Genomic DNA, 18,569 nt, shown 5'->3' on the forward strand with positions numbered 1-18,569 from the left:
GAATTGGGCCTAAACAGTGTGGTACGTCTTTAGGTGATGCCTATTGTGTCTGTTTGACCTCTTAAAAAATGTCTGTACTGGCAATAAAAAGAAAAAGTTTCCAATTTATATAGCTAGAGAATAAAAACAATTTGCTAGTAATGTGAAAAAACCTACAGCACCTGGTGTTCCCATGTGGTCTCCCACCCAAGTACTAACCAGGCCCAACACTGCTTAGCTTCCAAGATCAGATGAGATTGGGCCTATCCAATGTGGTATGGCTGTAGGTGAGATACAGGAACTTTTTTGCCCTCTTCTACTTCTATCACCATGTAAGCTAATAACAAAGTTTCCTAACTGTATTGGCTTACTGAAAAAAATCATCTGTTGGTAATGTAAAAAGACCTACAGGACATAATATTAGCAGGGGATCTTAAATTAAACTACTAAAGAGGCTTAACACTGTTTAGCTGCCAAAATCAGTTGGAATTGGGCCTAAACAGTGTAGAAAGTCTTTAGGTGATGGCTATTGTGTCTGTTTGACCTCTTCCAAAGGTCTGTACTGGCAATAAAAAGAAAAAGTTTCCAATTAAAATAGCTAGAGAATAAAAACAACTTGCCAGTAATGTGAAAAAACCTACAGCATCTGGTGTTCCCATGTGGTCTCCCAACCAAGGACTAACCAGGTCCAACACTGCGTAGCTTCCAAGATCAGACGAGATTGGGCCTATCCAATGTGGTATGCCTGTAGGTGAGATACAGGAACTTTTTTGCCCTCTTCTACTTCTATCACCAGGTGAGCTAATAAAAAAGTTTCCTAACTGTATTGGCTTACTGAAAAAAATCATGTGTTGGTAATGTAAAAAGACCTACAGGACATGATATTAGCAGGGGGTCTTAAATTAAACTACTAAAGAGGCTCAACACTGTTTAGCTGCCAAAAGCAGTTGGAATTGGGCCTAAACAGTGTGGTAAGTCTTTAGGTGATGGCTATTGTGTCTGTTTGACCTCTTCCAAATGTCTGTAATGGCAATAAAAAGAAAAAGTTTCCAATTTAAATAGCTAGAGAATAAAAACAACTTGCCAGTAATGTGAAAAAACCTACAGCACCTGGTGTTCCCATGTGGTCTCCCACCCAAGTACTAACCAGGCCCAACACTGCTTAGCTTCCAAGATCAGACGAGATTGGGCCTATCCAATGTGGTATTGCTGTAGGTGGAATACAGGCACTTTTTTGCCCTCTTCTACTTCTATCACCAGGTAAGCTAATAAAAAAGTTTCCTAACTGTATTGGCTTACTGAAAAAAATCATGTGTTGGTAGTGTAAAAAGACCTACAGGACATGATATTAGCAGGGGGTCTTAAATTAAACTACTAAAGAGGCTCAACACTGTTTAGTTGCCAAAAGCAGTTGGAATTGGGCCTAAACAGTGTGGTAAGTCTTTAGGTGATGGCTATTGTGTCTGTTTGACCTCTTCCAAATGTCTGTAATGGCAATAAAAAGAAAAAGTTTCCAATTTAAATAGCTAGAGAATAAAAACAACTTGCCAGTAATGTGAAAAAACCTACAGCACCTGGTGTTCCCATGTGGTCTCCCACCCAAGTACTAACCAGGCCCAACACTGCTTAGCTTCCAAGATCAGACGAGATTGGGCCTATCCAATGTGGTATGGCTGTAGGTGAGATACAGGCACTTTTTTGCCCTCTTCTACTTCTATCACCAGGTAAGCTAATAAAAAAGTTTCCTAACTGTATTGGCTTACTGAAAAAAATCATGTGTTGGTAATGTAAAAAGACCTACAGGACATGATATTAGCAGGGGGTCTTAAATTAAACTACTAAAGAGGCTCAACACTGTTTAGCTGCCAAAAGCAGTTGGAATTGGGCCTAAACAGTGTGGTAAGTCTTTAGGTGATGGCTATTGTGTCTGTTTGACCTCTTCCAAATGTCTCTACAGGCAATAAAAAGAAAAAGTTTCCAATTTAAATAGCTAGATAATAAAAACAATTTGCCAGTAATGTGAAAAAACCTACAGCACCTGGTGTTCCCATGTGGTCTCCCACCCAAATACTAACCTGGCCCAACACTGTTTAGCTACCAAGATCAGGCCTATCCAATGTGGTATGGCTGTAGGTGAGATACAGGCACTTTTTTGCCCTCTTCTACTTCTATCACCAGGTAAGCTAATAAAAAAGTTTCCTAACTGTATTGGCTTACTGAAAGATATCATGTGTTGGTAATGTAAAAAGACCTACAGGACATGATTTTAGCAGGGGGTCTTAAATTAAACTACTAAAGAGGCTCAACACTGTTTAGCTGCCAAAAGCAGTTGGAATTGGGCCTAAACAGTGTGGTAAGTCTTTAGGTGATGCCTATTGTGTCTGTTTGACCTCTTAAAAAATGTCTGTACTGGCAATAAAAAGAAAAAGTTTCCAATTTATATAGCTAGAGAATAAAAACAATTTGCCAGTAATGTGAAAAAACCTACAGCACCTGGTGTTCCCATGTGGTCTCCCACCCAAGTACTAACCAGGCCCAACACTGCTTAGCTTCCAAGATCAGATGAGATTGGGCCTATCCAATGTGGTATGGCTGTAGGTGAGATACAGGAACTTTTTTGCCCTCTTCTACTTCTATCACCATGTAAGCTAATAAAAAAGTTTCCTAACTGTATTGGCTTACTGAAAAAAATAATCTGTTGGTAATGTAAAAAGACCTACAGGACATGATATTAGCAGGGGATCTTAAATTAAACTACTAAAGAGGCTTAACAATGTTTAGCTGCCAAAATCAGTTGGAATTGGGCCTAAACAGTGTAGTAAGTCTTTAGGTGATGGCTATTGTGTCTGTTTGACCTCTTCCAAAGGTCTGTACTGGCAATAAAAAGAAAAAGTTTCCAATTAAAATAGCTAGAGAATAAAAACAACTTGCCAGTAATGTGAAAAAACCTACAGCATCTGGTGTTCCCATGTGGTCTCCCAACCAAGGACTAACCAGGTCCAACACTGCGTAGCTTCCAAGATCAGACAAGATTGGGCCTATCCAATGTGGTATGGCTGTAGGTGAGATACAGGAACTTTTTTGCCCTCTTCTACTTCTATCACCAGGTGAGCTAATAAAAAAGTTTCCTAACTGTATTGGCCTACTGAAAAAAATCATGTGTTGGTAATGTAAAAAGACCTACAGGACATGATATTAGCAGGGGGTCTTAAATTAAACTACTAAAGAGGCTCAACACTGTTTAGCTGCCAAAAGCAGTTGGAATTGGGCCTAAACAGTGTGGTAAGTCTTTAGGTGATGGCTATTGTGTCTGTTTGACCTCTTCCAAATGTCTGTAATGGCAATAAAAAGAAAAAGTTTCCAATTTAAATAGCTAGAGAATAAAAACAACTTGCCAGTAATGTGAAAAAACCTACAGCACCTGGTGTTCCCATGTGGTCTCCCACCCAAGTACTAACCAGGCCCAACACTGCTTAGCTTCCAAGATCAGACGAGATTGGGCCTATCCAATGTGGTATGGCTGTAGGTGAGAAACAGGCACTTTTTTGCCCTCTTCTACTTCTATCACCAGGTAAGCTAATAAAAAAGTTTCCTAACTGTATTGGCTTACTGAAAAAAATCATGTGTTGGTAATGTAAAAAGTCCTACAGGACATAATATTAGCAGGGGGTCTTAAATTAAACTACTAAAGAGGCTCAACACTGTTTAGCTGCCAAAAGCAGTTGGAATTGGGCCTAAACAGTGTGGTAAGTCTTTAGGTGATGGCTATTGTGTCTGTTTGACCTCTTCCAAATGTCTCTACAGGCAATAAAAAGAAAAAGTTTCCAATTTAAATAGCTAGATAATAAAAACAATTTGCCAGTAATGTGAAAAAACCTACAGCACCTGGTGTTCCCATGTGGTCTCCCACCCAAGTACTAACCAGGCCCAACACTGCTTAGCTTCCAAGATCAGACGAGATTGGGCCTATCCAATGTGGTATGGCTGTAGGTGAGATACAGGCACTTTTTTGCCCTCTTCTACTTCTATCACCAGGTAAGCTAATAAAAAAGTTTCCTAACTGTATTGGCTTACTGAAAAAAATCATGTGTTGGTAATGTAAAAAGACCTACAGGACATGATATTAGCAGGGGTCTTAAATGAAACTACTAAAGAGGCTCAACACTGTTTAGCTGCCAAAAGCAGTTGGAATTGGGCCTAAACAGTGTGGTAAGACTTTAGGTGATGCCTATTGTGTCTGTTTGACCTCTTCCAAATGTCTCTACAGGCAATAAAAAGAAAAAGTTTCCAATTTAAATAGCTAGATAATAAAAACAATTTGCCAGTAATGTGAAAAAACCTACAGCACCTGGTGTTCCCATGTGGTCTCCCACCCAAGTACTAACCAGGCCCAACACTGCTTAGCTTCCAAGATCAGACGACATTGGGCCTATCCAATGTGGTATGGCTACAGGTGGAATACAGGCACTTTTTTGCCCTCTTCTACTTCTATCACCAGGTAAGCTAATAAAAAAGTATCCTAACTGTATTGGCTTACTGAAAAAATCATGTGTTGGTAATGTAAAAAGACCTACAGGACATGATATTAGCAGGGGGTCTTAAATTAAACTACTAAAGAGGCTCAATACTGTTTAGCTGCCAAAAGCAGTTGGAATTGGGCCTAAACAGTGTGGTAAGTCTTTAGGTGATGGCTATTGTGTCTGTTTGACCTCTTCCAAATGTCTCTACAGGAAAAAAAAGGAAGTTTCCAATTTAAATAGTTAGATAATAAAAACAATTTGCCAGTAATGTGAAAAAACCTACAGCACCTGGTGTTCCCATGTGGTCTCCCACCCAAGTACTAACCTGGCCCAACACTGCTTAGCTTCCAAGATCAGGCCTATCCAATGTGGTATGGCTGTAGGTAAGATACAGGCACTTTTTTGCCCTCTTCTACTTCTATCACCATGTAAGCTAATAAAAAAGTTTCCTAACTGTTTTTGCTTACTGAAAAAAATCATTTGTTGGTAATGTAAAAAGAACTACAGGACATATTATTAGCAGGGGATCTTAAATGAAACTACTGAAGAGGCTCAACACTGTTTAGCTGCCAAAAGCAGTTGGAATTGGGCCTAAACAGTGTGGTAAGTCTTTAGGTGATGGCTATTGTGTCTGTTTGACCTCTTCCAAATGTCTGTACTGGCAATAAAAAGAAAAAGTTTCCAATTTAAATAGCTAGAGAATAAAAACAATTTGCCAGTAATGTGAACAAACCTACAGCACCTTGTGTTCCCATGTGGTCTCCCACCCAAATACTAACCAGGCACAACACTGCTTAGCTTCCAAGATCAGACGAGATTGGGCCTATACAATGTGGTATGGCTGTAAGTGAGATACATGCACTTTTTTGCCCTCTTCTACTTCTATCACCAGGTAAGCTAATAAAAAGTTTCCTAACTGTTTTTGCTTACTGAAAAAAATCATTTGTTGGCAATGTAAAAAGACCTACAGGACATGATATCAGCAGGGAATCTTAAATTAAACTACTAAAGAGGCTCAACACTGTTTAGCTGCCAAAAGCAGTTGGAATTGGGCCTAAACAGTGTGGTAAGTCTTTAGGTGATGGCTATTGTGTCTGTTTGACCTCTTCCAAATGTCTGTACTGGCAATAAAAAGAAAAAGTTTCCAATTTAAATAGCTAGAGAATAAAAACAATTTGCCAGTAATGTGAGAAAACCTAAAGCTCCTGGTGTTCCCATGTGGTCTCCCACCCAAGCACTAATCAGGCCTAACACTGCTTAGCTTCCAAGATCAGACGACATTGGGCCTATCCAACATGGTATGGCTGTATGTGACATACAGGCACTTTTTTGCCCTCTTCTACTTCTACCACCAGGTAAGCTAATAAAAAAGTTTCCTAACTGAATTGGCTTACTGAAAAAAATCATGTGTTGGTAATGTAAAAAGAGCTACAGGTCATGATATTAGCAGGGGGTCTTAAATTAATCTACTAAAGAGGCTCAACACTGTTTAGCTGCCAAAAGCAGTTGGAATTGGGCCTAAACAGTGTGGTAAGTCTTTAGGTGATGGCTATTGTGTCTGTTTGAACTCTTCCAAAGGTCTGTACTGGCAATAAAAAGAAAAAGTTTCCAATTTAAATAGCTAGAGAATAAAAACAACTTGCCAGTAATGTGAAAAAACCTACAGCACCTGGTGTTCCCATGTGGTCTCCCACCCAAGTACTAACCAGGCCCAACACTGCTTAGCTTCCAAGATCAGACGAGATTGGGCCTATCCAATGTGGTATGGCTGTAGGTGAGATACAGGCACTTTTTTGCCCTCTTCTACTTCTATCACCAGGTAAGCTAATACAAAAATTTCCTAACTGTATTGGCTTACTGAAAAAAATCATGTGTTGGTAATGTAAAAAGACCTACAGGACATGATATTAGCAGGGGGTCTTAAATTAAACTACTAAAGAGGCTCAACACTGTTTAGCTGCCAAAAGCAGTTGGAATTGGGCCTAAACAGTGTGGTAAGTCTTTAGGTGATGGCTATTGTGTCTGTTTGACCTCTTCCAAATGTCTCTACAGGCAATAAAAAGAAAAAGTTTCCAATTTAAATAGCTAGATAATAAAAACAATTTGCCAGTAATGTGAAAAAACCTACAGCACCTGGTGTTCCCATGTGGTCTCCCACCCAAATACTAACCTGGCCCAACACTGTTTAGCTACCAAGATCAGGCCTATCCAATGTGGTATTGCTGTAGGTGAGATACAGGCACTATTTTGCCCTCTTCTACTTCTATCACCAGGTAAGCTAATAAAAAAGTTTCCTAACTGTATTGGCTTACTGAAAAAAATCATGTGTTGGTAATGTAAAAAGACCTACAGGACATGATATTAGCAGGGGGTCTTAAATTAAACTACTAAAGAGGCTCAACACTGTTTAGCTGCCAAAAGCAGTTGGAATTGGGCCTAAACAGTGTGGTAACTCTTTAGGTGATGCCTATTGTGTCTGTTTGACCTCTTAAAAAATGTCTGTACTGGCAATAAAAAGAAAAAGTTTCCAGTTTATAAAGCTAGAGAATAAAAACAATTTACCAGTAATGTGAAAAAACCTACAGCACCTGGTGTTCCCATGTGGTCTCCCACCCAAGTACTAACCAGGCCCAACACTGCTTAGCTTCCAAGATCAGATGAGATTGGGCCTATCCAATGTGGTATGGCTGTAGGTGAGATACAGGAACTTTTTTGCCCTCTTCTACTTCTATCACCATGTAAGCTAATAAAAAAGTTTCCTAACTGTATTGGCTTACTGAAAAAATCATCTGTTGGTAATGTAAAAAGACCTACAGGACATGATATTAGCAGGGAATCTTAAATTAAACTACTAAAGAGGCTTAACACTGTTTAGCTGCCAAAATCAGTTGGAATTGGGCCTAAACAGAGTAGTAAGTCTTTAGGTGATGGCTATTGTGTCTGTTTGACCTCTTCCAAAGGTCTGTACTGGCAATAAAAAGAAAAAGTTTCCAATTAAAATAGCTAGAGAATAAAAACAACTTGCCAGTAATGTGAAAAAACCTACAGCATCTGGTGTTCCCATGTGGTCTCACAACCAAGGACTAACCAGGTCCAACACTGCGTAGCTTCCAAGATCAGACGAGATTGGGCCTATCCAATGTGGTATGCCTGTAGGTGAGATACAGGAACTTTTTTGCCCTCTTCTACTTCTATCACCAGGTGAGCTAATAAAAAAGTTTCCTAACTGTTTTGGCTTACTAAAAAAAATCATGTGTTGGTAATGTAAAAAGACCTACAGGACATGATATTAGCAGGGGGTCTTAAATTAAACTACTAAAGAGGCTCAACACTGTTTAGCTGCCAAAAGCAGTTGGAATTGGGCCTAAACAGTGTGGTAAGTCTTTAGGTGATGGCTATTGTGTCTGTTTGACCTCTTCCAAATGTCTGTAATGGCAATAAAAAGAAAAAGTTTCCAATTTAAATAGCTAGAGAATAAAAACAACTTGCCAGTAATGTGAAAAAACCTACAGCACCTGGTGTTCCCATGTGGTCTCCCACCCAAGTACTAACCAGGCCCAACACGGCTTAGCTTCCAAGATCAGACGAGATTGGGCCTATCCAATGTGGTATGGCTGTAGGTAAGATACAGGCACTTTTTTGCCCTCTTCTACTTCTATCACCATGTAAGCTAATAAAAAAGTTTCCTAACTGTTTTGGCTTACTGAAAAAAATCATTTGTTGGTAATGTAAAAAGAACTACAGGACATATTATTAGCAGGGGATCTTAAATGAAACTACTGAAGAGGCTCAACACTGTTTAGCTGCCAAAAGCAGTTGGAATTGGGCCTAAACAGTGTGGTAAGTTTTTAGGTGATGGCTATTGTGTCTGTTTGACCTCTTCCAAATGTCTGTACTGGCAATAAAAAGAAAAAGTTTACAATTTAAATAGCTAGAGAATAAAAAAATTTGCCAGTAATGTGAACAAACCTACAGCACCTTATGTTCCCATGTGGTCTCCCACCCAAGTACTAACCAGGCACAAGACTGCTTAGCTTCCAAGATCAGACGAGATTGGGCCTATACAATGTGGTATGGCTGTAAGTGAGATACATGCACTTTTTTGCCCTCTTCTACTTCTATCACCAGGTAAGCTAATAAAAAGTTTCCTAACTGTTTTTGCTTACTGAAAAAAATCATTTGTTGGCAATGTAAAAAGACCTACAGGACATGATATCAGCAGGGGATCTTAAATTAAACTACTAAAGAGGCTCAACACTGTTTAGCTGCCAAAAGCAGTTGGAATTGGGCCTAAACAGTGTGGTAAATCTTTAGGTGATGGCTATTGTGTCTGTTTGACCTCTTCCAAATGTCTGTACTGGCAATAAAAATAAAAAGTTTCCAATTTAAATAGCTAGAGAATAAAAACAATTTGCCAGTAATGTGAGAAAACCTAAAGCTCCTGGTGTTCCCATGTGGTCTCCCACCCAAGCACTAATCAGGCCCAACACTGCTTAGCTTCCAAGATCAGACGACATTGGGCCTATCCAACATGGTATGGCTGTAGGTGACATACAGGCACTTTTTTGCCCTCTTCTACTTCTACCACCAGGTAAGCTAATAAAAAAGTTTCCTAACTGAATTGGCTTACTGAAAAAAATCATGTGTTGGTAATGTAAAAAGAGCTACAGGACATGATATTAGCAGGGGGTCTTAAATTAAACTACTAAAGAGGCTCAACACTGTTTAGCTGCCAAAAGCAGTTGGAATTGGGCCTAAACAGTGTGGTAAGTCTTTAGGTGATGGCTATTGTGTCTGTTTGAACTCTTCCAAAGGTCTGTACTGGCAATAAAAAGAAAAAGTTTCCAATTTAAATAGCTAGAGAATAAAAACAACTTGCCAGTAATGTGAAAAAACCTACAGCACCTGGTGTTCCCATGTGGTCTCCCACCCAAGTACTAACCAGGCCCAACACTGCTTAGCTTCCAAGATCAGACGAGATTGGGCCTATCCAATGTGGTATGGCTGTAGGTGAGATACAGGCACTTTTTTGCCCTCTTCTACTTCTATCACCAGGTAAGCTAATAAAAAAATTTCCTAACTGTATTGGCTTACTGAAAAAAATCATGTGTTGGTAATGTAAAAAGACCTACAGGACATGATATTAGCAGGGGGTCTTAAATTAAACTACTAAAGAGGCTCAACACTGTTTAGCTGCCAAAAGCAGTTGGAATTGGGCCTAAACAGTGTGGTAAGTCTTTAGGTGATGGCTATTGTGTCTGTTTGACCTCTTCCAAATGTCTCTACAGGCAATAAAAAGAAAAAGTTTCCAATTTAAATAGCTAGAGAATAAAAACAATTTGCTAGTAATGTGAAAAAACCTACAGCACCTGGTGTTCCCATGTGGTCTCCCACCCAAGTACTAACCAGGCCCAACACTGCTTAGCTTCCAAGATCAGATGAGATTGGGCCTATCCAATGTGGTATGGCTGTAGGTGAGATACAGGAACTTTTTTGCCCTCTTCTACTTCTATCACCAGGTGAGCTAATAAAAAAGTTTCCTAACTGTATTGGCTTACTGAAAAAAATCATGTGTTGGTAATGTAAAAAGACCTACAGGACATGATATTAGCAGGGGGTCTTAAATTAAACTACTAAAGAGGCTCAACACTGTTTAGCTGCCAAAAGCAGTTGGAATTGGGCCTAAACAGTGTGGTAAGTCTTTAGGTGATGGCTATTGTGTCTGTTTGACCTCTTCCAAATGTCTGTAATGGCAATAAAAAGAAAAAGTTTCCAATTTAAATAGCTAGAGAATAAAAACAACTTGCCAGTAATGTGAAAAAACCTACAGCACCTGGTGTTCCCATGTGGTCTCCCACCCAAGTACTAACCAGGCCCAACACTGCTTAGCTTCCAAGATCAGACGAGATTGGGCCTATCCAATGTGGTATGGCTGTAGGTGGAATACAGGCACTTTTTTGCCCTCTTCTACTTCTATCACCAGGTAAGCTAATAAAAAAGTTTCCTAACTGTATTGGCTTACTGAAAAAAATCATGTGTTGGTAGTGTAAAAAGACCTACAGGACATGATATTAGCAGGGGGTCTTAAATTAAACTACTAAAGAGGCTCAACACTGTTTAGTTGCCAAAAGCAGTTGGAATTGGGCCTAAACAGTGTGGTAAGTCTTTAGGTGATGGCTATTGTGTCTGTTTGACCTCTTCCAAATGTCTGTAATGGCAATAAAAAGAAAAAGTTTCCAATTTAAATAGCTAGAGAATAAAAACAACTTGCCAGTAATGTGAAAAAACCTACAGCACCTGGTGTTCCCATGTGGTCTCCCACCCAAGTACTAACCAGGCCCAACACTGCTTAGCTTCCAAGATCAGACGAGATTGGGCCTATCCAATGTGGTATGGCTGTAGGTGAGATACAGGCACTTTTTTGCCCTCTTCTACTTCTATCACCAGGTAAGCTAATAAAAAAGTTTCCTAACTGTATTGGCTTACTGAAAAAAATCATGTGTTGGTAATGTAAAAAGACCTACAGGACATGATATTAGCAGGGGGTCTTAAATTAAACTACTAAAGAGGCTCAACACTGTTTAGCTGCCAAAAGCAGTTGGAATTGGGCCTAAACAGTGTGGTAAGTCTTTAGGTGATGGCTATTGTGTCTGTTTGACCTCTTCCAAATGTCTGTAATGGCAATAAAAAGAAAAAGTTTCCAATTTAAATAGCTAGAGAATAAAAACAACTTGCCAGTAATGTGAAAAAACCTACAGCACCTGGTGTTCCCATGTGGTCTCCCACCCAAGTACTAACCAGGCCCAACACGGCTTAGCTTCCAAGATCAGACGAGATTGGGCCTATCCAATGTGGTATGGCTGTAGGTAAGATACAGGCACTTTTTTGCCCTCTTCTACTTCTATCACCATGTAAGCTAATAAAAAAGTTTCCTAACTGTTTTGGCTTACTGAAAAAAATCATTTGTTGGTAATGTAAAAAGAACTACAGGACATATTATTAGCAGGGGATCTTAAATGAAACTACTGAAGAGGCTCAACACTGTTTAGCTGCCAAAAGCAGTTGGAATTGGGCCTAAACAGTGTGGTAAGTTTTTAGGTGATGGCTATTGTGTCTGTTTGACCTCTTCCAAATGTCTGTACTGGCAATAAAAAGAAAAAGTTTACAATTTAAATAGCTAGAGAATAAAAAAATTTGCCAGTAATGTGAACAAACCTACAGCACCTTATGTTCCCATGTGGTCTCCCACCCAAGTACTAACCAGGCACAAGACTGCTTAGCTTCCAAGATCAGACGAGATTGGGCCTATACAATGTGGTATGGCTGTAAGTGAGATACATGCACTTTTTTGCCCTCTTCTACTTCTATCACCAGGTAAGCTAATAAAAAGTTTCCTAACTGTTTTTGCTTACTGAAAAAAATCATTTGTTGGCAATGTAAAAAGACCTACAGGACATGATATCAGCAGGGGATCTTAAATTAAACTACTAAAGAGGCTCAACACTGTTTAGCTGCCAAAAGCAGTTGGAATTGGGCCTAAACAGTGTGGTAAATCTTTAGGTGATGGCTATTGTGTCTGTTTGACCTCTTCCAAATGTCTGTACTGGCAATAAAAATAAAAAGTTTCCAATTTAAATAGCTAGAGAATAAAAACAATTTGCCAGTAATGTGAGAAAACCTAAAGCTCCTGGTGTTCCCATGTGGTCTCCCACCCAAGCACTAATCAGGCCCAACACTGCTTAGCTTCCAAGATCAGACGACATTGGGCCTATCCAACATGGTATGGCTGTAGGTGACATACAGGCACTTTTTTGCCCTCTTCTACTTCTACCACCAGGTAAGCTAATAAAAAAGTTTCCTAACTGAATTGGCTTACTGAAAAAAATCATGTGTTGGTAATGTAAAAAGAGCTACAGGACATGATATTAGCAGGGGGTCTTAAATTAAACTACTAAAGAGGCTCAACACTGTTTAGCTGCCAAAAGCAGTTGGAATTGGGCCTAAACAGTGTGGTAAGTCTTTAGGTGATGGCTATTGTGTCTGTTTGAACTCTTCCAAAGGTCTGTACTGGCAATAAAAAGAAAAAGTTTCCAATTTAAATAGCTAGAGAATAAAAACAACTTGCCAGTAATGTGAAAAAACCTACAGCACCTGGTGTTCCCATGTGGTCTCCCACCCAAGTACTAACCAGGCCCAACACTGCTTAGCTTCCAAGATCAGACGAGATTGGGCCTATCCAATGTGGTATGGCTGTAGGTGAGATACAGGCACTTTTTTGCCCTCTTCTACTTCTATCACCAGGTAAGCTAATAAAAAAATTTCCTAACTGTATTGGCTTACTGAAAAAAATCATGTGTTGGTAATGTAAAAAGACCTACAGGACATGATATTAGCAGGGGGTCTTAAATTAAACTACTAAAGAGGCTCAACACTGTTTAGCTGCCAAAAGCAGTTGGAATTGGGCCTAAACAGTGTGGTAAGTCTTTAGGTGATGGCTATTGTGTCTGTTTGACCTCTTCCAAATGTCTCTACAGGCAATAAAAAGAAAAAGTTTCCAATTTAAATAGCTAGAGAATAAAAACAATTTGCTAGTAATGTGAAAAAACCTACAGCACCTGGTGTTCCCATGTGGTCTCCCACCCAAGTACTAACCAGGCCCAACACTGCTTAGCTTCCAAGATCAGATGAGATTGGGCCTATCCAATGTGGTATGGCTGTAGGTGAGATACAGGAACTTTTTTGCCCTCTTCTACTTCTATCACCAGGTGAGCTAATAAAAAAGTTTCCTAACTGTATTGGCTTACTGAAAAAAATCATGTGTTGGTAATGTAAAAAGACCTACAGGACATGATATTAGCAGGGGGTCATAAATTAAACTACTAAAGAGGCTCAACACTGTTTAGCTGCCAAAAGCAGTTGGAATTGGGCCTAAACAGTGTGGTAAGTCTTTAGGTGATGGCTATTGTGTCTGTTTGACCTCTTCCAAATGTCTGTAATGGCAATAAAAAGAAAAAGTTTCCAATTTAAATAGCTAGAGAATAAAAACAACTTGCCAGTAATGTGAAAAAACCTACAGCACCTGGTGTTCCCATGTGGTCTCCCACCCAAGTACTAACCAGGCCCAACACTGCTTAGCTTCCAAGATCAGACGAGATTGGGCCTATCCAATGTGGTATGGCTGTAGGTGGAATACAGGCACTTTTTTGCCCTCTTCTACTTCTATCACCAGGTAAGCTAATAAAAAAGTTTCCTAACTGTATTGGCTTACTGAAAAAAATCATGTGTTGGTAGTGTAAAAAGACCTACAGGACATGATATTAGCAGGGGGTCTTAAATTAAACTACTAAAGAGGCTCAACACTGTTTAGTTGCCAAAAGCAGTTGGAATTGGGCCTAAACAGTGTGGTAAGTCTTTAGGTGATGGCTATTGTGTCTGTTTGACCTCTTCCAAATGTCTGTAATGGCAATAAAAAGAAAAAGTTTCCAATTTAAATAGCTAGAGAATAAAAACAACTTGCCAGTAATGTGAAAAAACCTACAGCACCTGGTGTTCCCATGTGGTCTCCCACCCAAGTACTAACCAGGCCCAACACTGCTTAGCTTGCAAGATCAGACGAGATTGGGCCTATCCAATGTGGTATGGCTGTAGGTGAGATACAGGCACTTTTTTGCCCTCTTCTACTTCTATCACCAGGTAAGCTAATAAAAAAGTTTCCTAACTGTATTGGCTTACTGAAAAAAATCATGTGTTGGTAATGTAAAAAGACCTACAGGACATGATATTAGCAGGGGGTCTTAAATTAAACTACTAAAGAGGCTCAACACTGTTTAGCTGCCAAAAGCAGTTGGAATTGGGCCTAAACAGTGTGGTAAGTCTTTAGGTGATGGCTATTGTGTCTGTTTGACCTCTTCCAAATGTCTCTACAGGCAATAAAAAGAAAAAGTTTCCAATTTAAATAGCTAGATAATAAAAACAATTTGCCAGTAATGTAAAAAAACCTACAGCACCTGGTGTTCCCATGTGGTCTCCCACCCAAATACTAACCTGGCCCAACACTGTTTAGCTACCAAGATCAGGCCTATCCAATGTGGTATGGCTGTAGGTGAGATACAGGCACTTTTTTGCCCTCTTCTACTTCTATCACCAGGTAAGCTAATAAAAAAGTTTCCTAACTGTATTGGCTTACTGAAAGATATCATGTGTTGGTAATGTAAAAAGACCTACAGGACATGATTTTAGCAGGGGGTCTTAAATTAAACTACTAAAGAGGCTCAACACTGTTTAGCTGCCAAAAGCAGTTGGAATTGGGCCTAAACAGTGTGGTAAGTCTTTAGGTGATGCCTATTGTGTCTGTTTGACCTCTTAAAAAATGTCTGTACTGGCAATAAAAAGAAAAAGTTTCCAATTTATATAGCTAGAGAATAAAAACAATTTGCCAGTAATGTGAAAAAACCTACAGCACCTGGTGTTCCCATGTGGTCTCCCACCCAAGTACTAACCAGGCCCAACACTGCTTAGCTTCCAAGATCAGATGAGATTGGGCCTATCCAATGTGGTATGGCTGTAGGTGAGATACAGGAACTTTTTTGCCCTCTTCTACTTCTATCACCAGGTGAGCTAATAAAAAAGTTTCCTAACTGTATTGGCTTACTGAAAAAAATCATGTGTTGGTAATGTAAAAAGACCTACAGGACATGATATTAGCAGGGGGTCTTAAATTAAACTACTAAAGAGGCTCAACACTGTTTAGCTGCCAAAAGCAGTTGGAATTGGGCCTAAACAGTGTGGTAAGTCTTTAGGTGATGGCTATTGTGTCTGTTTGACCTCTTCCAAATGTCTGTAATGGCAATAAAAAGAAAAAGTTTCCAATTTAAATAGCTAGAGAATAAAAACAACTTGCCAGTAATGTGAAAAAACCTACAGCACCTGGTGTTCCCATGTGGTCTCCCACCCAAGTACTAACCAGGCCCAACACTGCTTAGCTTCCAAGATCAGACGAGATTGGGCCTATCCAATGTGGTATGGCTGTAGGTGGAATACAGGCACTTTTTTGCCCTCTTCTACTTCTATCACCAGGTAAGCTAATAAAAAAGTTTCCTAACTGTATTGGCTTACTGAAAAAAATCATGTGTTGGTAGTGTAAAAAGACCTACAGGACATGATATTAGCAGGGGGTCTTAAATTAAACTACTAAAGAGGCTCAACACTGTTTAGTTGCCAAAAGCAGTTGGAATTGGGCCTAAACAGTGTGGTAAGTCTTTAGGTGATGGCTATTGTGTCTGTTTGACCTCTTCCAAATGTCTGTAATGGCAATAAAAAGAAAAAGTTTCCAATTTAAATAGCTAGAGAATAAAAACAACTTGCCAGTAATGTGAAAAAACCTACAGCACCTGGTGTTCCCATGTGGTCTCCCACCCAAGTACTAACCAGGCCCAACACTGCTTAGCTTCCAAGATCAGACGAGATTGGGCCTATCCAATGTGGTATGGCTGTAGGTGAGATACAGGCACTTTTTTGCCCTCTTCTACTTCTATCACCAGGTAAGCTAATAAAAAAGTTTCCTAACTGTATTGGCTTACTGAAAAAAATCATGTGTTGGTAATGTAAAAAGACCTACAGGACATGATATTAGCAGGGGGTCTTAAATTAAACTACTAAAGAGGCTCAACACTGTTTAGCTGCCAAAAGCAGTTGGAATTGGGCCTAAACAGTGTGGTAAGTCTTTAGGTGATGGCTATTGTGTCTGTTTGACCTCTTCCAAATGTCTCTACAGGCAATAAAAAGAAAAAGTTTCCAATTTAAATAGCTAGATAATAAAAACAATTTGCCAGTAATGTAAAAAAACCTACAGCACCTGGTGTTCCCATGTGGTCTCCCACCCAAATACTAACCTGGCCCAACACTGTTTAGCTACCAAGATCAGGCCTATCCAATGTGGTATGGCTGTAGGTGAGATACAGGCACTTTTTTGCCCTCTTCTACTTCTATCACCAGGTAAGCTAATAAAAAAGTTTCCTAACTGTATTGGCTTACTGAAAGATATCATGTGTTGGTAATGTAAAAAGACCTACAGGACATGATTTTAGCAGGGGGTCTTAAATTAAACTACTAAAGAGGCTCAACACTGTTTAGCTGCCAAAAGCAGTTGGAATTGGGCCTAAACAGTGTGGTAAGTCTTTAGGTGATGCCTATTGTGTCTGTTTGACCTCTTAAAAAATGTCTGTACTGGCAATAAAAAGAAAAAGTTTCCAATTTATATAGCTAGAGAATAAAAACAATTTGCCAGTAATGTGAAAAAACCTACAGCACCTGGTGTTCCCATGTGGTCTCCCACCCAAGTACTAACCAGGCCCAACACTGCTTAGCTTCCAAGATCAGATGAGATTGGGCCTATCCAATGTGGTATGGCTGTAGGTGAGATACAGGAACTTTTTTGCCCTCTTCTACTTCTATTACCATGTAAGCTAATAAAAAAGTTTCCTAACTGTATTGGCTTACTGAAAAAAATAATCTGTTGGTAATGTAAAAAGACCTACAGGACATGATATTAGCAGGGGATCTTAAATTAAACTACTAAAGAGGCTTAACACTGTTTAGCTGCCAAAATCAGTTGGAATTGGGCCTAAACAGTGTAGTAAGTCTTTAGGTGATGGCTATTGTGTCTGTTTGACCTCTTCCAAAGGTCTGTACTGGCAATAAAAAGAAAAAGTTTCCAATTAAAATAGCTAGAGAATAAAAACAACTTGCCAGTAATGTGAAAAAACCTACAGCATCTGGTGTTCCCATGTGGTCTCCCAACCAAGGACTAACCAGGTCCAACACTGCGTAGCTTCCAAGATCAGACAAGATTGGGCCTATCCAATGTGGTATGGCTGTAGGTGAGATACAGGAACTTTTTTGCCCTCTTCTACTTCTATCACCAGGTGAGCTAATAAAAAAGTTTCCTAACTGTATTGGCCTACTGAAAAAAATCATGTGTTGGTAATGTAAAAAGACCTACAGGACATGATATTAGCAGGGGGTCTTAAATTAAACTACTAAAGAGGCTCAACACTGTTTAGCTGCCAAAAGCAGTTGGAATTGGGCCTAAACAGTGTGGTAAGTCTTTAGGTGATGGCTATTGTGTCTGTTTGACCTCTTCCAAATGTCTGTAATGGCAATAAAAAGAAAAAGTTTCCAATTTAAATAGCTAGAGAATAAAAACAACTTGCCAGTAATGTGAAAAAACCTACAGCACCTGGTGTTCCCATGTGGTCTCCCACCCAAGTACTAACCAGGCCCAACACTGCTTAGCTTCCAAGATCAGACGAGATTGGGCCTATCCAATGTGGTATGGCTGTAGGTGAGAAACAGGCACTTTTTTGCCCTCTTCTACTTCTATCACCAGGTAAGCTAATAAAAAAGTTTCCTAACTGTATTGGCTTACTGAAAAAAAATCATGTGTTGGTAATGTAAAAAGTCCTACAGGACATAATATTAGCAGGGGGTCTTAAATTAAACTACTAAAGAGGCTCAACACTGTTTAGCTGCCAAAAGCAGTTGGAATTGGGCCTAAACAGTGTGGTAAGTCTTTAGGTGATGGCTATTGTGTCTGTTTGACCTCTTCCAAATGTCTTTACAGGCAATAAAAAGAAAAAGTTTCCAATTTAAATAGCTAGATAATAAAAACAATTTGCCAGTAATGTGAAAAAACCTACAGCACCTGGTGTTCCCATGTGGTCTCCCACCCAAGTACTAACCAGGCCCAACACTGCTTAGCTTCCAAGATCAGACGAGATTGGGCCTATCCAATGTGGTATGGCTGTAGGTGAGATACAGGAACTTTTTTGCCCTCTTCTATTTCTATCACCATGTAAGCTAATAAAAAAGTTTCCTAACTGTATTGGCTTACTGAAAAAAATCATCTGTTGGTAATGTAAAAAGACCTACAGGACATGATATTAGCAGGGGATCTTAAATTAAACTACTAAAGAGGCTTAACACTGTTTAGCTGCCAAAATCAGTTGGAATTGGGCCTAAACAGTGTAGTAAGTCTTTAGGTGATGGCTATTGTGTCTGTTTGACCTCTTC

The 18,569-nt window shown here is 39.5% G+C and overlaps 24 non-coding genes and 15 pseudogenes across 24 annotated transcripts; all 39 read right to left on the reverse strand.

Annotated features, from left to right (window-relative positions):
• Positions 1-149: 149 nt before the first annotated feature.
• LOC146021464 (5S ribosomal RNA) lies at positions 150-268 on the reverse strand. The gene has a single exon (XR_014450951.1). It is a non-coding gene; the product is annotated as a 5S ribosomal RNA (ribosomal RNA).
• A 345-nt stretch (positions 269-613) lies between these two features.
• Positions 614-732, reverse strand: LOC146025239 (5S ribosomal RNA; annotated as a pseudogene).
• Positions 733-1,077: 345 nt separating this feature from the next.
• On the reverse strand, positions 1,078-1,196 carry LOC146023136 (5S ribosomal RNA). Its single transcript, XR_014452564.1, has one exon. It is a non-coding gene; the product is annotated as a 5S ribosomal RNA (ribosomal RNA).
• Positions 1,197-1,541: 345 nt separating this feature from the next.
• Positions 1,542-1,660, reverse strand: LOC146021777 (5S ribosomal RNA). Its single transcript, XR_014451254.1, has one exon. It is a non-coding gene; the product is annotated as a 5S ribosomal RNA (ribosomal RNA).
• Positions 1,661-2,005: 345 nt separating this feature from the next.
• On the reverse strand, positions 2,006-2,114 carry LOC146025322 (5S ribosomal RNA; annotated as a pseudogene).
• Positions 2,115-2,460: 346 nt separating this feature from the next.
• LOC146021465 (5S ribosomal RNA) lies at positions 2,461-2,579 on the reverse strand. The gene has a single exon (XR_014450952.1). It is a non-coding gene; the product is annotated as a 5S ribosomal RNA (ribosomal RNA).
• A 345-nt stretch (positions 2,580-2,924) lies between these two features.
• Positions 2,925-3,043, reverse strand: LOC146025234 (5S ribosomal RNA; annotated as a pseudogene).
• Positions 3,044-3,388: 345 nt separating this feature from the next.
• Positions 3,389-3,507, reverse strand: LOC146021778 (5S ribosomal RNA). Its single transcript, XR_014451255.1, has one exon. It is a non-coding gene; the product is annotated as a 5S ribosomal RNA (ribosomal RNA).
• A 345-nt stretch (positions 3,508-3,852) lies between these two features.
• LOC146021779 (5S ribosomal RNA) lies at positions 3,853-3,971 on the reverse strand. Its single transcript, XR_014451256.1, has one exon. It is a non-coding gene; the product is annotated as a 5S ribosomal RNA (ribosomal RNA).
• A 344-nt stretch (positions 3,972-4,315) lies between these two features.
• Positions 4,316-4,434, reverse strand: LOC146024901 (5S ribosomal RNA; annotated as a pseudogene).
• A 341-nt stretch (positions 4,435-4,775) lies between these two features.
• Positions 4,776-4,884, reverse strand: LOC146025161 (5S ribosomal RNA; annotated as a pseudogene).
• A 345-nt stretch (positions 4,885-5,229) lies between these two features.
• On the reverse strand, positions 5,230-5,348 carry LOC146025145 (5S ribosomal RNA; annotated as a pseudogene).
• An 808-nt stretch (positions 5,349-6,156) lies between these two features.
• On the reverse strand, positions 6,157-6,275 carry LOC146021780 (5S ribosomal RNA). Its single transcript, XR_014451257.1, has one exon. It is a non-coding gene; the product is annotated as a 5S ribosomal RNA (ribosomal RNA).
• A 345-nt stretch (positions 6,276-6,620) lies between these two features.
• Positions 6,621-6,729, reverse strand: LOC146025363 (5S ribosomal RNA; annotated as a pseudogene).
• Positions 6,730-7,075: 346 nt separating this feature from the next.
• On the reverse strand, positions 7,076-7,194 carry LOC146021467 (5S ribosomal RNA). The gene has a single exon (XR_014450953.1). It is a non-coding gene; the product is annotated as a 5S ribosomal RNA (ribosomal RNA).
• Positions 7,195-7,538: 344 nt separating this feature from the next.
• Positions 7,539-7,657, reverse strand: LOC146025368 (5S ribosomal RNA; annotated as a pseudogene).
• A 345-nt stretch (positions 7,658-8,002) lies between these two features.
• LOC146023642 (5S ribosomal RNA) lies at positions 8,003-8,121 on the reverse strand. The gene has a single exon (XR_014453052.1). It is a non-coding gene; the product is annotated as a 5S ribosomal RNA (ribosomal RNA).
• Positions 8,122-8,465: 344 nt separating this feature from the next.
• LOC146025196 (5S ribosomal RNA) lies at positions 8,466-8,584 on the reverse strand (annotated as a pseudogene).
• A 344-nt stretch (positions 8,585-8,928) lies between these two features.
• On the reverse strand, positions 8,929-9,047 carry LOC146025314 (5S ribosomal RNA; annotated as a pseudogene).
• Positions 9,048-9,392: 345 nt separating this feature from the next.
• LOC146021781 (5S ribosomal RNA) lies at positions 9,393-9,511 on the reverse strand. The gene has a single exon (XR_014451258.1). It is a non-coding gene; the product is annotated as a 5S ribosomal RNA (ribosomal RNA).
• Positions 9,512-9,856: 345 nt separating this feature from the next.
• On the reverse strand, positions 9,857-9,975 carry LOC146021468 (5S ribosomal RNA). The gene has a single exon (XR_014450954.1). It is a non-coding gene; the product is annotated as a 5S ribosomal RNA (ribosomal RNA).
• Positions 9,976-10,320: 345 nt separating this feature from the next.
• LOC146021782 (5S ribosomal RNA) lies at positions 10,321-10,439 on the reverse strand. The gene has a single exon (XR_014451259.1). It is a non-coding gene; the product is annotated as a 5S ribosomal RNA (ribosomal RNA).
• Positions 10,440-10,784: 345 nt separating this feature from the next.
• On the reverse strand, positions 10,785-10,903 carry LOC146021784 (5S ribosomal RNA). Its single transcript, XR_014451261.1, has one exon. It is a non-coding gene; the product is annotated as a 5S ribosomal RNA (ribosomal RNA).
• Positions 10,904-11,248: 345 nt separating this feature from the next.
• On the reverse strand, positions 11,249-11,367 carry LOC146023643 (5S ribosomal RNA). The gene has a single exon (XR_014453053.1). It is a non-coding gene; the product is annotated as a 5S ribosomal RNA (ribosomal RNA).
• A 344-nt stretch (positions 11,368-11,711) lies between these two features.
• On the reverse strand, positions 11,712-11,830 carry LOC146025197 (5S ribosomal RNA; annotated as a pseudogene).
• Positions 11,831-12,174: 344 nt separating this feature from the next.
• LOC146025315 (5S ribosomal RNA) lies at positions 12,175-12,293 on the reverse strand (annotated as a pseudogene).
• A 345-nt stretch (positions 12,294-12,638) lies between these two features.
• LOC146021785 (5S ribosomal RNA) lies at positions 12,639-12,757 on the reverse strand. The gene has a single exon (XR_014451262.1). It is a non-coding gene; the product is annotated as a 5S ribosomal RNA (ribosomal RNA).
• A 345-nt stretch (positions 12,758-13,102) lies between these two features.
• On the reverse strand, positions 13,103-13,221 carry LOC146021470 (5S ribosomal RNA). The gene has a single exon (XR_014450956.1). It is a non-coding gene; the product is annotated as a 5S ribosomal RNA (ribosomal RNA).
• Positions 13,222-13,566: 345 nt separating this feature from the next.
• Positions 13,567-13,685, reverse strand: LOC146021786 (5S ribosomal RNA). Its single transcript, XR_014451263.1, has one exon. It is a non-coding gene; the product is annotated as a 5S ribosomal RNA (ribosomal RNA).
• A 345-nt stretch (positions 13,686-14,030) lies between these two features.
• On the reverse strand, positions 14,031-14,149 carry LOC146024000 (5S ribosomal RNA). The gene has a single exon (XR_014453398.1). It is a non-coding gene; the product is annotated as a 5S ribosomal RNA (ribosomal RNA).
• A 345-nt stretch (positions 14,150-14,494) lies between these two features.
• LOC146025323 (5S ribosomal RNA) lies at positions 14,495-14,603 on the reverse strand (annotated as a pseudogene).
• A 346-nt stretch (positions 14,604-14,949) lies between these two features.
• Positions 14,950-15,068, reverse strand: LOC146021471 (5S ribosomal RNA). Its single transcript, XR_014450957.1, has one exon. It is a non-coding gene; the product is annotated as a 5S ribosomal RNA (ribosomal RNA).
• Positions 15,069-15,413: 345 nt separating this feature from the next.
• LOC146021787 (5S ribosomal RNA) lies at positions 15,414-15,532 on the reverse strand. Its single transcript, XR_014451264.1, has one exon. It is a non-coding gene; the product is annotated as a 5S ribosomal RNA (ribosomal RNA).
• Positions 15,533-15,877: 345 nt separating this feature from the next.
• On the reverse strand, positions 15,878-15,996 carry LOC146021788 (5S ribosomal RNA). Its single transcript, XR_014451265.1, has one exon. It is a non-coding gene; the product is annotated as a 5S ribosomal RNA (ribosomal RNA).
• A 345-nt stretch (positions 15,997-16,341) lies between these two features.
• Positions 16,342-16,450, reverse strand: LOC146025324 (5S ribosomal RNA; annotated as a pseudogene).
• Positions 16,451-16,796: 346 nt separating this feature from the next.
• LOC146021472 (5S ribosomal RNA) lies at positions 16,797-16,915 on the reverse strand. Its single transcript, XR_014450958.1, has one exon. It is a non-coding gene; the product is annotated as a 5S ribosomal RNA (ribosomal RNA).
• Positions 16,916-17,260: 345 nt separating this feature from the next.
• On the reverse strand, positions 17,261-17,379 carry LOC146025235 (5S ribosomal RNA; annotated as a pseudogene).
• A 345-nt stretch (positions 17,380-17,724) lies between these two features.
• On the reverse strand, positions 17,725-17,843 carry LOC146021789 (5S ribosomal RNA). The gene has a single exon (XR_014451266.1). It is a non-coding gene; the product is annotated as a 5S ribosomal RNA (ribosomal RNA).
• A 346-nt stretch (positions 17,844-18,189) lies between these two features.
• LOC146021790 (5S ribosomal RNA) lies at positions 18,190-18,308 on the reverse strand. The gene has a single exon (XR_014451267.1). It is a non-coding gene; the product is annotated as a 5S ribosomal RNA (ribosomal RNA).
• Positions 18,309-18,569: the final 261 nt, after the last annotated feature.

Source organism: Crinia signifera, chromosome 7 (assembly GCF_055691185.1).
Source record: "Crinia signifera chromosome 7, ASM5569118v1, whole genome shotgun sequence".
NCBI classification, from domain to species: Eukaryota; Metazoa; Chordata; class Amphibia; order Anura; family Myobatrachidae; genus Crinia; species Crinia signifera.